Genomic DNA, 14,831 nt, shown 5'->3' with positions numbered 1-14,831 from the left:
GTAGACAAGCCTATCTATTTTGATAGTTTTCATACCAGTTTACAAAATTCTAACAAAACACTCATCTTCCCCAAGTAAGAACAGATTGAGAAGCTGATAAAACATATTGAATAACCTTAAAAAATATGTAAGTTCTTGATCCATGAATTCATCAGTTAAAGAGTGTGTCACCAAAAAAAGCATAATCCTTAACAGTTCTGTCCACATCAGCTGAGGATCTAGAAATAACTTCTAGCTGGTATGTTCATAGTATACGTACAGAGAAATTATATAAAAACATAACATACTCTTACCAGAAGATTGCAGTGTAACACTATTTCTGAGAATCCAGAACCCTAACACACCAGAACCAAAAACAGTGATATACAAAGCAAGCTGCTCCCTAAGGCAGAGAAGTACAATGCACCCACCTTGCTCTCGTCTGGCTCTTTGTAGACTGACTGTGAAAGGTCTAATCTAGATAGCATATTTCCCTACAGATCCCCCTAGCCTGAAAGCAGGACCAGAAAACCCTTTAAAACTTAAAATAATAACTTGTAATATTAATAGTGTTCAATACACTACACTGGCCACTGTGATTGCCTGTCATCCAACTTAAAACATGGTCTGCAAACCCAGTGAGCTTGCTTCCCTGTGTGACAGACAAACCCAGAAATTTGATAATATAGGACAGGCTTCAGTTGTGCAAAGGTTAACAGTTACAAACTGATGCTTCAATTTCCCATCTATATTGGCCAACAAAAATCCTCACTAGTTAGGGTAACATACAAACTATACCTGGATAGTTTTGATGAGGTTCTTGTCCAACTTGATGACAATGCTTTTCCAGGTCAATGGTTCTAATAAACCACAGGATGCCTCATCCTTCCTGTAAAAATAAGGTCTCATATCATGAGTGATTTTTCTATTTGTTTTTCCATCTTTTTAGTACAAAGTTTAACACTTCAGAGGAAAGCTTATCTCATTGTTTGGCCTGGAAGATCTGCTTGAGTGTCTCAGATAATCAACTGATTTGGACAATATGCAGGCTTGTGCCATCCTGCATCTCTTCAAAAATTGTAAAGGCATCCTAGACAGTCCATCAGCATTAGAAATGTTTGTGCTGAAAAGCAATATTTAATATCCCTTTTATACACCATCATCTGGATTGCCTCCCGCCCTTGAATCTCAATTCAACTGAACTGAAATTCCTTTTTTGGTTTTGAAATGAAAATAGGATGCGTGTGAGTAGTGATTATGCATGTTTTTAGCCACACAACGAGTCTCAAAATTTCTGCAAACTGAAAATGGTAGGTAAAGCCTCTATCTCAATCTGTGCATAATTTTACTCAGATGGTGCTAAAGATCTTGATACATAAGCAGTCAGATGGTTTCCAGACTAGTGTATAAGAGAGAGAACTGTTCTCAGTCCAAATAGGGAAGAATTAACATGAGATTCACATTAAATTAAGATATCTGTGGACACCTAAAACCAGTTTCATTCATTCATTCATTCATTCATTCATTCATTCATTCATTCATTCATTCATTCATTCATTCATTCATTCAAATTCTTTCGCTGATTGCATTCTACTGACTGGTCCACAGCAGTCTAGATAAATGCCACTGCCTAGAGCATCATTCTGCTGGTGGGACCAGACTATCTTGAATAAGTGGATTCCATTGGTGGAAGCCTGCCGAGGCTGGTGAGTGCAAGCATGTGGGAAGTTAAAAGAGGAGTTAAAATATCACTAGAAAAAACATTATCCCCATTCAAAACCAGCTGTTTTTCTTACCATGAAGCCAGTCCTAACATTTTCTAGGAGCAAGGAACCACTGGTGGATTGGGAGATTTCAGGAGATTGCAAGCCCCCAAACAAATTAAGCACTACCCATACTGGGGCATTTTCACACATGAAAAGTACAAAATAAAATATTACACTGCTTCTGGCTCTTTAAATTCACAAGTGAAACTCTGCCGTGCTAGTCTGGCATGACTTCATTCCAAGGAAAAAGAAATCAATCACTCATTGATTTTTGCACTAGCACAAGTGATGTAATGCTATTTTATAGAGTCCACCATTGCCAAATTTCCAGATGCATGAATCACAGCTATAAATCCACAATTTCTATGTCCTTCCCAAGGTTTTCATCCTTTCTTGTTTGTTTGTCTGTAACTTTGAGTTAATTACAATCACAACAGGTGTTCCTTTCTTCATATCTCCTCTTTTCCCCCGGGGGTTGTGTACTTAAGTAGATTAACTTTAACAAACCAACAAACTAATGACACCAGTAGAGCAAGTGAAAAAATATAACTATGGTTTGTGGAAATAAATACATAAATGGAAAGTTTTGTTTCACTGGAAATCTTTCAAGCAATCTCTCTCTCTCATTTTTTTTAAATTCATTTCATTTTGGTGGGAAAAAAATACCAGTCTCTAGTTTATAAATTTCACCACCTTTCTTGCATTGGGGAAATGTTCATAAATAAAGAAATAAACATAAAAAGTGTGTGTGTGTGTGTGTGTGTGAGAGAGAGAAACAATTCACACACAAAGCTATTTTTAATTAAATAAATGTTAATGGGAAATATATTGAGCCGAATGAGAATCCTATGGATAAGGTATTCTTTCTTTCTGAGAAGTGAGAGGCTATCATATCTCCCCCACCAACCCACTCCACCTCTGTCACTCTCATCATTTTCCTATTTATCTCAGAATACAATATAAAATGGATCCTTTGGTTTTCACTCCCTCTCCCCACCCAAGGATTTTGCTTCAAACTCCACTTCCTTTCTTACCTTCCCTATTTTTAATCTCTTTTTAATCCCCTCCCAGTAATTTCCTGCAAATCTTTGACTCTCCCTCTATATTGTCCTAGCTAAGACACCAAATCTGGGATTTCCGACGGAACCAAAGGTTATCAGGTGCCCAGCTCCCTTTTGGAAAGCCCAGTACAAATCATTTGCTTTCTTTTAATCTCATTTGAAAGCTTTTCCTTTGTTCAGTTTCAGTGGACTTTCTCTCTAAAGCATTTTGTAAAGGACTTTTACACTCAGTGAAGTCAGTATAAAGCCATCCATTGCCTTTAATAGGCATTGGACTGGGTGGTATTTGACAACAAACTCAATTATACAGAGTTTTGTATTCAAAACTCTGTTAATATATTTCACAGGGGTGAACATTTTAGCACCATGACAGTGTTTTAGTATAACTGTGGAAATGTTTAACTTCACCCAAGAGGGGAACGTCCAATGACCACAGCCTATCATGCTGACCAATATGGTCTCATTGGTTCCTTGTGCTCCATTGTCTGTCTCTCTCCATCTGCTGTCTCTTGTCTTACATTGTAAATATTTTGGAGCAGGGGACATCTTTTTGTTCTGTGTTTGTACAGCACCTAGCACAATGGTCCATGAAAAGGGGAAACACTATGGAAATATACATAATCATAATTATTTTTGTTCACAAATTGTCTCTGAAGTTCTGCGTACCTTCAGTCCTAGCAGCCATAATGTATTTCTGCCAGGAGCATGAGAGTTGGGCCAGGTATAAATGCCAGTTTTTGCCTACCTAAAATCTTCTCTGTACTTCCAACTGGATAGAGTATTCTTCACTTCCTGTCCCAATAGCCCAGAGTTGAATAGCCACTCTCTGCACTAGAAGTGACAGCATTTAATACACTGATATGCTTTGAGGATGCTTCAGGAGGAAAATGGCTATCCAAATACAAGGGCTTGTCTACATGGTGCCTTATTCTGCACTTAGTCATTCTAGTGTGTTACACACTAATTGGCCCATGTGGACCCTGATGGGCACTAAAAGTTCCCTAGGGGTATTAATATAGTCTTGTTTGAAATGAGGCTATATTGACTCATATTAAGAAACTTTTAGTACGTGCCAGCAGGGTCCACATAGGTCAATGAGTGAACTGCACACTAGTGCTCATTAGGATTTGCACCCCTCTAGTGCAGGCTAACCTCTAAGAAGCCTGATTGGCCTCTCAAACCATTTTCACACTGGGGTAACTCTACTGATTTCAATGGGATACTCCTGTTTTGTGCTGATGAACGTGGGAGGAAAACTAGGTCCAACTTTATTTGTATAAGTTTGAAAACTGTCTCTAACTTCCCCGGGGGCAAAGGGAATTGTAAATGGACACGGTTCCATTGAAGTCAATGTCACTATACTTATTTCCACCATCTGAGGTCCTGGCTTGTAGTCTCAAAGTTCCTTATAATGTCTATGCAGTGGAGTGGACAGAAAGAAAGATGCCTAGTCTCTTCCTTTGCAATGTATTTAAAAAAAAACCATGTTTGTAAAAAAAGATTTCTTTGGGATTTCTTTGGGATCAGTTGATATTTACACGAGTCCCATGAAATAGATAAGTCCTGAGACAATATGCGCAGGACCTTGTTGAACAAGTCAAATGTGGCTGAAATTCACACTCAAAGGAATGTTCCAGGTATTAAATTATCCACGGGCTGCAGTCAAGCAATTCAATACTCAATCTGCTACAAGCCCAAGGAAATAAAAATCATGCACAGAATTCCAATCTGAAAAGATTTTCTTTTTAATTTCTGACGTGCCATGGCAGGTGATCTTACATCATGTCACATCAGCTTAACACACACAGTGCAACAAACCTGTTGTGCCATATCCAAAGGGGGAAAAAAGACATTATAAAAGAATTATTTTCTTCAATCAGATCCCCTGCTATCGGGCTGGACAGTGAGCAGTCAATCCAAATTTAGTGCACAGATAGAGACAGAGCAGATGAGTAAGTGGATCCCCTTTGTCTGAGGAGCTGGCAGATGCCATGGTTCGCCAGCCACCTGAGTTATGATTTAAATAGGTTAGCATGTCTATAATTTACAAAGGGAAAAATGTAGTTAGCCAAATGGAATGGACAAAGCATTTGGTACCTGTTGCTAACTGGAGTGGCATAGCTTCAGATAACTTGATTAGAAAAAATGGAATATTGGAGCAGGACAGAAAATTCAGCATTGCATGGAGACTTTCTTCATCGGAACATGCTAATATCTCTGGCAGCCGGAGATGTCTGAGCCAAAAAGTTTGGATCTTAACTTTAGAAGAGTTCATATTCAGATGCAAACTTTAGTGATCAACTCATTTGGTGGTCAGCCATAGGCTCACATTTTCAAAAGTCTCCACCAAAAGTTGGATGTTTTATTTTGGGGGCAACTAGGACCTTGTTTCAGAGATTATGAGCACCTGCAGCTCCCACTGACTTCAAATTGAAGTTGCAGGTGCTTAGCACCTCTTAAAATGAGGCTGTAGATATCACAAGTTGAATACTCAAAATTAATGGAGACTTTTGAAAATGTTGACCATAGTCACTTCAAAATGACCAGTGGAGCACCTGCTGGGAGATCCCAATGCTGTTCAGTAAGTGGTGCTGGTGACATTTTCAACTGGTGGTACTCTTCCCTCAAAGCAGTTCTCAGACAATACCTCAACAATATATTAGGAGGACACCACACTATTAGAAGTGGTGGCTTTTGGCTGAGGCATATAACTGAGTTCCTGATTACTTGTGCTGAATAAAGATGCCATGACATTGCTTAAAATGTGACTCCTGTGTAGCTTTTACTGTTAACAGTTGCCCCATTCCTCCCCAGAGTTGCCTACGGTTCCAGGGATGGCTATGTAAGATGTAGGATTATTTGGAAGAAAAGCTGCTATATTCTGAAAAACAATTTTTTGTGATCATTGTACCTAGATATAACAGAAGCCTTTGGTGAAGTCATAGCAAGCAGGTTCTGGAAATGGAAGCATGCATAAACTGGGTATGAACCCATCCTTACAAGCCACTAAGGCTGCAGAGTCGTTTAACTCCAAATGGTCAATGTGTTGAGGAGTTTTTCAGAGAGGGAGCAAGACAAAGATCTTGCATAAAATAGACTATAGGAGAACAGCAAGACTGTGGATTCAGAGGTTCCAAAATTGTTGTGACCCTTTATCTTTGGGAAAAAAGAAGTTTGGTTTCGATCGGCATGAAAAATAGTTTTTGATATGGAGGCAGCATAGTTTGGTAGATGGAGCAGTGGAAATAAGTGCTCTCTTCCTAGCTCTGCCACTGACCCACTGTGTGACCCCAACAAGTCACCAGGCATCACTTTTCCATTCTACCCTTTGTCTTTCTTTTCTATTTAGATTGTAAATTCTGCACATAGGCTTGTCTACATGGGGCTCGATGGGTACACATTTTAGTCCACACTACGTATCGTGAATTAACTGGCCCATGTGGACCCTGCTAGCACTCACTAGAAGTTCCCTAATGCATGTTGATGTTTCAAACAGCACTATGTTACTGTGTACGAGAGGTACAGAGGGTACCTGAGGTATCTGAGGGGCCCAGATCATCTTCATGCAAGAATGTTAAAGGAATTGGCACATGAAATTGCAAGCCCATTAGCTAGAATTTTTAATGAATCTGTAAACTCAGGGGTTGTACCGTATGACTGGAGAATTGCTAACATAGTTCCTATTTTTAAGAAAGGGAAAAAAAAGTGATCTGAGTAACCACAGGCCTGTTAATTTGACATCTGTAGTATGCAAGGTCTTGGAAAAAAATTTGAAGGAGAAAGTAGTTAAGGACATTGAGGTCAGTGGTAAATGGGACAAAATACAACATGGTTTTACAAAAGGTAGATCATGCCAAACCAACCTGATCTCCTTCTTTGAGAAAGTAACAGATTTTTTAGACAAAGGAAATGCAGTGGATCTAATTTATCTAGATTTCAGTAAGGCATTTGATACCGTGCTACATGGGGAATTATTAGTTAAATTGGAAAAGATGGGGATCAATATGAAAATTGAAAGGTGAATAAGGAATTGCTTAAAAGGGAGACTACAGAGGGTCATACTGAAAGGTGAACTGTCAGGCTGGAGGAAGGTTACCAGTGGAGTTCCTCAAGGATCAGTTTTGGGACCAATCTTATTTAATCTTTTTATTACTGACCTCGGTACAAAAAGTGGGAGTGTGCTAATAAAGTCTGTGGATGTTACAAAGCTGGGAGGTATTGCCAATTTAGAGAAGGACAGGGATACCCTACAGGAGGATTTGGATGATGTTGTAAACTGGAGTAATAGTAATAGGATTAAATTTAATAGTGAGAAGTGTAAAGTCATGCATTTAGAGATTAATATCAAGAATTTTAGTTATAAACTGAGGATGCATCAATTAGAAGTAATGGAGGAGGAGAAGGACCTTGGAGTATTGGTTGACCACAGGATGACTATGAGCTGCCAATGTGATATGGATGTGAAAAAAGCTAATGTGGTCTTGGGATGCATCAGGCAAGGTATTTCCAGTAGAGATAAGGAGGTGTTAGTACCGTTATACAAGGCACTGGTGAGACCTCACCTGGAATACTGTGTGCAGTTCTGGTCTCCCATGTTTAAGAAGGATGAATTCAAACTGGAACAGTCACAGAGAAGGGCTACTAGGATGATCCGAGGAATGTAAAACCTGTCTTATGAAAGGAGACTCAAGGAGCGTGGCTTGTTTAGCCTAACCAAAAGAAGGTTGAGGGGAGATATGATTGCTCTCTAAAAATATATCAGAGGGATAAATACCAGAGAGGGAGAGGAATTATTTAAGCTCAGTACCAATGTGGACACAAGAACAAATGGCCATCAGGAAGTTTAGACTTGAAATTAGATGAAGGTTTCTAACCATCAGAGGAGTGGAGTTCTGGAATAGCCTTCCAAGGGAAGCAGTAGGGGCAAAAGACCTATCTGGCTTCAAGATTAAACTTGATAAGTTTATGGAGGAGATGGTATGATGGGATAACATGATTTTGGCAATTAATTGATCTTTAACTATTCACGGTAAATAGGCCCAATGGCCTGTGATGGGATGTTAGATGGGGTGGGATCTGAGTTACTACAGACAATTCTTTCCTGGCTGGTGAACCTTGCCCACATTCTCAGGGTTCAGCTGATCACCATATTGGAGTCGGGAAGGAATTTTCCTCCAGGGCAGATTGGAAGAGGCCCTGGGGGTTTTTTGCCTTCCTCTGTAGCATGGGGCATAGGTCACTTGCTGGAGGATTCTCTGCACCTTGAAGTCCTTAAACCATGATTTGAGGACTTCAATAGCTCAGAATAGGTGAGAGGTTTATTGCAGGAGTGGGTGGGTGAGATTCTGTGGTCTACATTGTGCAGGAGGTCAGACTAGATGATCATAATGGTCCCTTCTGACCTTAATATCTATGAGAAGTTCTAGTGTGTGCCATCAGGGTCCACACCAGCCGGTTAGTGCACAACATGCTACTGTGGACTAACATTTAGACTCCACTAGTGCAAATTAAAGCATGATGTAGACAACACTTGTGTTTGTACAGTGCCTAGCACAACAGGGCTTCAGTCTCATTTGGGGGTCTCTGAATGTTACTAAAATATCAATAAATAATAATCATCATGTTGTTGTCAGGCAATGTAGAAGATCCATACATACTGTAACATGGGAGTTGATAGAGGTATGAAGTCCATTTTTGTTTTGTTAAACCTCCTTAACTAGGATGAAAAGACAGGCTGGGTTTTGTTAGCAGCAAATAAATATACTGGGAATAAATTAAAAAAACAACTGTGACGTTTGTGTTATGTTCACTGCATACACACAAGGTCAGATAGAGGACTGTTGCATTCCTTCTAACCCTATGATGCTATTAACAAAAATTCCCTTGCTGGAGAAGTTTGCAAAACAACACTAATTTATTTCTTAGACTCCAGAATGATAACGTACAAGAACCCACAAAACAGAGACAAAGCAAGCTGCTCCCTAAAAGAGATGCACAACTCAATCCACTTTACCCTAGACTGTCTGTCTGCAGATTGATTCTGATTGCACACTTCCCTGCAGAGTGCCAGAGCCTACAAACAGCATCAGAAAACCCATTCGAAATTTAAAGTGAGAGCTTATATTTTTAACATAGTTTTCAATACAGCACAGTGTATCATAAGGAACATTGTCCAGCAGGAATTGGGCAGAGGACACTAACTCATATGAAAACTACTTTTCCATTGTAGCCTATAACCATAATAATACCTTTCACTTATTACTATACAGTATAGCTCCTTTCACCAGAGGGCCAAGTCATGACTTGTCTCTAAGCTACTGTTTTACAAATGAGAAAATTGATGCACTGAAAGTCTGAGGCTGGGACTTTCAACCCAAATGCCATTAAAATTCAGTCAGAGTTGGGCTCTTTACTCCTTTAGCATCGTGTATTTATTGCTTTTCCAATTGGGAAAATGATGCAGAAATTCACCATTCATAGTCTTCATATGGGTAAGTAATTAAACTAAACTCTCTTGTCTTGTATATTATAGGAAACAAAGTAGAAAAAATGCCCTAGTCACAGGTTCTGTCATCTCCATATTTTAATGAGCACATGGAGAATGGGAAATGTTACAACTGTAGCAATTTTCTCTTCTCTGTAACCTCTTTTGCAGCACCTACCTCCCAGTAGAACAGGCAACGTGATCATTTTTTTTCTCCCTTCCATTGATAAATGTTTCTCTTTCTCCACTTGGCTGGCAGAAAGGCAACTATTAACCGTTCATTTGTTTAAACTAACAGAGTGTGGTCATCTGGTCCCCCAGGGAGGGCAGGAATCCAAACAGGTCTAAAATGACATCGTTTAGGAACACAATCAATTCATTATCTTTTTCATAAAGTTCACGTGTGCGCATTAATCATGATGGAGCAGCAATGGGCATAAAGTTCTTACGTAAGCAAGTTCTACACTGCAGCCTCTCTTTATCATTTAACTGCCTACTGCAGTTTGGTTTTTATTGTCTGCTCATTCAACGATTGTTTTATGAATGCTCGCGTGTCTTTTGTATGCACCACTTGAGCAACCTCCAGGAAAACTTCAGTTCCTTTGTTGTGGTGTCCCCAAACTGATCTGGCTAATTCAAGCTCGACATGTTGCCCTAGAAATGAACCCCGTATGGCTTCACTCTTTTTGTCGCCATTCCCATCTCTTGAGACCAGTCCCTTCTGAAGATCCCATTGCTTTGCATGTAGATTGCAATAACAATAATCCAATGATGGAAATCAGCTATGTGATCTGGAAAACGTATAATATACAATAATGGGTGCCATGTTTCTGAGCACCTCACAATTTTTAATTTATCCTGAGCACATCCAGAGCATAACCCCAGATGGTGAACAGAGGCAGAGAGAGACGGATGGAAAGTCTCCATTGGAACGGAAAGGTATAAATTCCAGCTCAAGGAAACAAAACCCATGCTAAAAACAGAAGCGTAGCTAGCTGCCCCAAATACAATCCGCTTTGAGCCCATACTCGGGACATCTAGCCCTCCATGCCACTGCAGCTATATTTCTAGATTTAGTGTGCTAGCTCAATCCACGCTTGCATACATTTGTATCCTCAAGCAGGAATTTACGTCTACCAGTTCCAATGGAGACATATCTTAAGCAACTTGCTGAAGGTGGCTCAAGAGTTCTGTGATACAGGAAAGAACTGAATGCAGATCAGTTAAGTCCCATGCTAGCAGTTTAACCACTAGATTTAACCACTTTCTTCTCATCCTGCCTTTGTGACTCACTTTCATACTTTGTATCTTTTTTTTTTTTAAAGTGGCTTGAAATTTCAAAAGAGACAAGTGATTTGGGGTTCCTCAGTTTTTGGGTGCCCAGTTTAGGACACCTTAGAGAGACCAGATTTTTCACTTTTTAAAAATATTGCTAATTTTCACATACTTGGCATATTTCTGAAAACAGAAGGGCAAGTGCCAAAATACTGTGCAAAAGAGCTACTCTTGTACTATGGTGTACTAAAGTTGTTGTATGAAAATCTGTTATCAAAGGGGAATTTCAGATTAAATTTGAAGCCCCAAGAGGTTTTAGAAGCATCCAAAAGTTTGGTGCTGAATCAAACTGAATCCCTTTTAAGTTTCACCCAGAGCTATAGGAGTTTTTAAATGTATGAATGCTCAACACATATGCAAGTTGGTAGAGGTGGTCATCTTGTGGCTAAAGCAAAAGGCTGGTAGGAAGCAAACCAGGAATCAGGTCTCAAATTCCCCAGTACTTGCTTTGAGATCATTACTAAGACTCTTTGTGACTCTGTTTCTCTGGATAGGTCTTCACTGCAAAAAGTGTGCTTTTTACATTGAATTAGCTATCTCCATGTAAAACCCTAATGGAGACAAGGTTCTGTAGTTTCTACCTTGATGTATGTAGAAAGGTCAACCCCAGGTAGGATGTATAGGGTTGATCTCAAGTGGCTACACTGATGTAAAACCTACTTGTTCTTTGTCCCCAGTGGAATGCTTTGAGATAGAAAGACTCTTTCTGCAAATAGTCGTGGGGGAGAAGGGAATAACTATATTACCCAGTTCTTTAAAGCAAAGATTAAAGGTGCAATAAAAGTACAAATGAAATAACAATAAAATAAAATAATAGCGAAAGCCCCCATGTTTAAAGCGACATAAATGTCCTTTAAAGATAGGTTTTTTTTTTCAAAATCAATGCCTTTAAATGTATAGAGCAACATGCCATTTAGTTCCATTATATCTTTGATAACCAAGGTTTTAATAATTTTGTTTAAAACTGTGATTAGTAGCTACACTTCACCCCATTTCTTTTACTCCTTGACATTCTGTGATTCTTTTGATCGTGTTTTTAAAGAAACCTGCTCTGTCAGTTCTCTAGAGGATAACACATTCTGGCAGGTGATTGGGGCTTAAAAGTAAAAGGAACATTTAGAGTGTCTTTTTCTCTCTGCTTTTGCACCATGTGTCATGGAACATCACGGAAAATGACATGACTAATAGAAACCTGAGGCAACTCAGACCATTTTCAAGGGGAAAACACTGGTACTTCTCTGAAGTTTTCTGCCACTGCAAATTGATCCACAAGAGCTATGAAAATGCCACATATTCTCACAAGGTAGCAAGAAGAAGGCCAGGAGTGCAGGGGTTAATACAAATGTCTTTGCTTCCACATCGTGCTTTTCACATGTAGATCTCAAAGCATGTCACAAAGGAGAATAAGAAACATTACCACTACATGTGATGCCCCTGGATGAGTTGCCAGCAGGAGGGACTGAAAGCTTAATCTCTGAGACTAAGAGCATGGTTCTCTACTATCTGAGTTAAAAGTTACCTGACCGTGAGCTAAAAGCCAGTAGCAGACTGTGGTCCCCTGTGTGGTCCATCCACTAGAGAAGGACAGCGACATTGTGTACACATGAGTATCATTTCAGAGACGTCAAACCAAGAATTGCTCAAGGACAATGAGCAAGCACAGCAGCTCAGGTCTGGTCTACACTGGGGGGAGGGAATCAATCTAAGTTACGTAACTTCAGCTACGTGACTGACGTAGCTGAAGTCGACGTACTTAGATCTACTCACTGCGGTGTCTTCACTGCGGCGAGTCGACTGCTGACGCTCCCCCGTCGACTCCGGCTGCGCCTCTCACTCCGGTGGAGTACTGGAGTCGATGTGAGAGTGCTTGGTGGTTGATTTATCGCATCTAGACTAGACACGATAAATCAACCCCCGATGGATCAATCGCTTCCCGTTGATCCAGCGGGTAATGTAAACAAACCCTCAGTGAGAGGATCAGGAACAGAACCCTATGTCTCCTGAATCACACCACAATGTTCTAATCTCTGGACAATTCTGCCTGTTGTTAATAAAGAGTTTCCACTGGGCTTATGGAATATAATTATTCACCACCCACATGCATGATCTGGTTTTACCTGAGTTTTACCAGCCATATTTTTCCACAGCATGGTTCCTTTTCACTATACATGATATAGAATAGCGAGTCTACTCCAAATTTGTTTACTGAGCTCCTCCAGTCTGCATTCTAGGGCAAACATAAGATCACCTTTCACTAGTATAAAACAGCGTCCAACTAGAATAATGAGAGTTACAACAACCTTCCTTCCAAGAGGAGATTCTGCAGCATGACCTGGGCTATGGAAGCCCAGGGAAATGGAAGGCAGTTTGGGCTGAACCAAGTTTCTGATAAAAGGGGAGCTACCCTGCTCTAAGTTAAGATAAGGTGATAAGAAGTTGTTTAGAAGGAAGAGACACCAGGTGCTCAAATATTGAAGCAGATCTCCTTTTAGGTTTATTTTTAATGTCTCCATAAACCACTTCAGCTTTCAAATGCTGCTTTGGGTTAATCTTTGGGGGAAGCCTCAAATCATGAGCTGTGTCCCATTACAGGCATCTTAGTTTCAGAATATAACATAAAAGGCTCACTGTGTTGTTTTGATGGACATTTTCAGCTAGAACTGGCTGTCCATGATTAAATAGGTAGCCACACATTTTACTGCTGTCAGGACTTAATTCAATAAGCTTTAGCAAGACATACATCTCTGACATCTTCCCTGAATTTAACATTCCTCAAAGGCCAATATTTCATCTTAACACGACTCTTTGTACCTTAGAAACTAATAACAAACCCCCAGGTTAGAAACAAAGATTATTTAATTTCACTATTTACTTATATGATGTTTTACCTCCTCAAAGTGATTTGCAAGCACTAATTCAACTTCACCTAACTTTTGCAAGGTTAATAAGAATGATTATTCCCATTTTACAGGTGGAAAAACTGAAGCATAGAAAGATTAAAGGGATGCCATCAACTACAAAAAGAAAATGTGGGAAAATAATTTCAGGTCCTAAAGCTTCCCTATATTCCCCTTGACAGTTCATGTGCTTTTGCCGTCACTTTTTTCTTATTTTTAATAAATATTTCCTTCCACCTGGTCTCAGAGTCCACAGTTAATTGTTCTGATCATTCTGGGTCCAGTCCTGTACTAGAATGTGGTAAATATAAGACTGAGAGCACTACACATGAGAGAAAACCCTGAGCTTCATTACAACCTTCAGGACACCTAAATGTGTTGAACAGCCCCTCTCCTGCTCTAGAAAAAGAAAAAAAATCAATACATTAGCTTGACTGTTGGTATACTATCTGGTATCTGGGCATTGTAGCACAGATAATGTTGAAAACCCATCTGTCAACTGACAAGCTTTCTGTGCTGTCATCCCCATTCATCCAGCTGATGAGTTCACATCAATCCCAGATCTTCCTGCCAAATGCAGTTTCCCAGCAAGGTCTAGTGAAGCACTCATAGACCTCAGCAAAATGGGGGAGAAAAGGGGAATTTCTTTTGCATTTCTGTCATCAAAGCTGGATGGAATAACATTGCTTCCTTGTACATCTTCCAGTTTGGTTTTAAATACCAAGTGCATACGATGAAGTGAGTGTGTTCTTGATAATGTTTGCTCACATTTAATTTCCATTTCTTTTTTTTTTCTCATGGGAAGAATGCGTAGCACATTTTCAGGATTGTCTATCAGATGTAAATCATGAAATGTAACCACACTTTTGTTCTAATGAAGCATGGATTCACTGTTAAGCTTTGGCATTGTTATTTATTTGTATTCTATACTCCCTACAATGTTCTAGTTGGTTTCTGTAGTATTTCAATGATAACAAAAACATCTTTTGGGATAACTTATTTATTCATTAACAACAAACACACAGATACACACACACTAATAACAGCACTGGTGCTCTTGTAAACTAACCTGGTTCTCAAAAAGAACAGGAGTAATTAATTCCAATTAATTCCAATTCAGCTTTTAGGTCTAAAAGTCGCAATATTAAAAAAAAAAAATCCCTTCAAAAACAGACTACAACGAGAGACTGCTGAATTGGAATTAATTTGCAAACTGGACACCATTATATTAGGCTTGACTAAAGACTGGGAGTGGATGTGTCATTACACAAAGTAAAACTATTTCCCCATGTTTATTTCCCACCCCCTC

The 14,831-nt window shown here is 39.5% G+C and overlaps 1 long non-coding RNA gene across 1 annotated transcript; it reads right to left on the bottom strand.

The window, feature by feature from the left end:
* Positions 1 to 783: 783 nt before the first annotated feature.
* Positions 784 to 12,466, bottom strand: LOC140912007 (uncharacterized). The gene is made up of 3 exons (XR_012159204.2): positions 12,393 to 12,466; positions 9,469 to 9,634; positions 784 to 868 (listed from the first exon to the last, which is right to left on the bottom strand). It is a non-coding gene; the product is annotated as an uncharacterized LOC140912007 (long non-coding RNA).
* Between the last annotated feature and the right edge of the window lie 2,365 nt (positions 12,467 to 14,831).

This window comes from Lepidochelys kempii, chromosome 5, assembly GCF_965140285.1.
Source record: "Lepidochelys kempii isolate rLepKem1 chromosome 5, rLepKem1.hap1, whole genome shotgun sequence".
Classification (NCBI taxonomy): Eukaryota; Metazoa; Chordata; order Testudines; family Cheloniidae; genus Lepidochelys; species Lepidochelys kempii.
Note: the sequence above shows the minus strand (reverse complement) of the source record. Positions and strands in the feature narration are given on the sequence as shown.